Source organism: Aegilops tauschii, chromosome 4 (assembly GCF_002575655.3).
Source record: "Aegilops tauschii subsp. strangulata cultivar AL8/78 chromosome 4, Aet v6.0, whole genome shotgun sequence".
In the NCBI taxonomy this organism is placed as follows: Eukaryota; Viridiplantae; Streptophyta; class Magnoliopsida; order Poales; family Poaceae; genus Aegilops; species Aegilops tauschii.
In genome coordinates this window covers 486,400,856-486,403,166 of record NC_053038.3, presented here as the reverse complement: position 1 = coordinate 486,403,166, position 2,311 = coordinate 486,400,856, and positions in this window count along the sequence as shown.

The window sequence follows — 2,311 nt, the reverse complement described above, 5'->3', positions numbered from 1 at the left end:
AACAAAGAATCCATCTTCCGTTCCAACGACAGAACCAAAATGATTACCCCGTGATCCAATATGCGGACGACACGATCATCATTCTTCCCGCCTGCCCTGATCAAGCCAGAACGATTAAAAACATCCTTTCTGACTATGCTGCCTCCATTGGGCTGAAGATAAACTTCCACAAATCCACACTAATCCCAATCAATTGTGATGCCAATTGCTATAATGAGCTCTCCACTATCTTTGGTTGCAATGTTGGGTCCATGCCATTCACATACCTAGGGCTACCTCTTGGGACTACCAAGCCCTCGGTTCAAGATCTCATGCCACTAGTTTGCACGATGGAAAGACAGATGACAAGCATGCTCGCATTGATGTCTTATGGAGCCAAACTCTCGCTCCTCAATACAATGATCACATCTCTAGCCATCTTTGCTCTGTGCACTCTCAAACTACCGCCAAAGATCTTGGAACTTCTCGACAAACTAAGAACAAAATGCATGTGGACAAAAAAGACAGAACAAGGGGACAAATGTAACTCACTGGCGGCCTGGAGCATGGTTTGCCAGCCAAAGCAATGTGGAGGTCTTGGAATCATAAACCTGCGTATACAAAGTGAAGCTCTCCTCCTCAAGTACCTACATAAATTCTATAACAGACACAATGTGCCATGGGTTGAGGTTATATGGTCGACTGATTACACAAACAAGATTCCCCATGCCATGGAGCCTTGCGGATCTTTCTGGTGGAGGGATGTCCTCAAGCTTACCCAGATTTATAGAGGGATATCCAAAGCAAATGTACATGATGGCAGCACGGTACTTATGTGGAAGGATCTGTGGTTGGACAACACTTTGGATGAAACATACCCACGCGCGTTCTCCTACGCAAAAAATGAGGATATATCGGTTAAAGCATTCTTGGGCTCCACGTCACTGCATGAAACATTCCACCTTCCACTCTCAGTTCAAGCACTGCAAGAAGTCCGTGATCTGCAACAAAACGTGATCAATGCTGGTAACAATGATGACCCGATCCCCCATGACACCTGGACATACTGCTGGGGATCAAAGGAATACAAAGCAAACAGATACTACAAGTTCTACTTTAGGGATGTACATGCACATCGATCATACCATTGGCTTTGGAAAGTGAAGACGACGTTGAAAATCAAGGTGTTTGGGTGGCTACTACTCTCTGATCGCCTAAACACACGCAACATGCTCAAGAGGAGGCACTACAACATTGGAGATGACTACAATTGCCTTTTATGTGATCAACAAATGGAAGAGGACGTGGAACATATGGGCTTCCAATGCCCTTTCAGTAAACAATGTTGGTCCATCCTTGGGATCACATGGCAAGACTCTGGATCGAGACTTCAATGGATTAGTCACGCAGCAACAGATTGGAACAAACCCATGTTCATGGAAATATTCCTACAGGCAGCTTGGAGCATCTGGAAAGAGAGAAATAACAAGCACTTCAGAAGCATCACCCCCACTTTGCTCTCCTGGCTTGAGCGTTTTAAGCATGATTTTAGCCTCCTCCAGCATAGAACTAGGACTGATAAGAGAGACTTTAGTCTCTCCTTTATACAAAACTTAGAACCTCCTTGACTCTTCCACCAATAAAAGTAGCTGCTAATCCCTCCCAAAGTGGAGGATTAGTACCCTGTAACTGCACCATGTACATTTTATCCTAGTTTTGAGTAATACAAACACAGTGGGAGCCTCTCCCACTGTCTGGTTTCTCAAAAAAAAACAGACTGTCCTGTTTTTGACAGATTCTGTTTTCTATGTGTTGTTCGCTTATTTTGATGAATCTATGGGTAGTATCAGGGGGTATGTACCATGGTGAAGTTGGAATACAGTAGATATAGTTCTAATATGAAATTGGAATGAGTTTGCAATAGTACCTAAAGGTAGTGATTTGCTTTATTATACTAACGGATCTCACAAAGTTTTTATTAAAGTTTTGTGTGGATGAAGTGTTCGAAGATCGAGGAGCTATCAATATGAGAAGAATAAAGAGAGGCAAGAGTCCAAGCTTGGGGATGCCCAAGGCATCCCAAGTAAATATTTCAAGGATACTCAAGCATCTAAGCTTGGGGATGCCCCGGTTGGCATCCCATCTTTCTTCTTCAACAATTATCGGTATACCTCGGTTTTTGTTTTGTTCACATGATTTGTATCCTTTGTGTTTTTCTTTTTCTTTAAGAACCATGCTAGTATGAGATGTCCCTTCATCGATTTATAGAATGATTCATGTGCTTCACTTATATCTTTTGAGTATGATCTTATAGAATTGCTCTTTGTGCTTC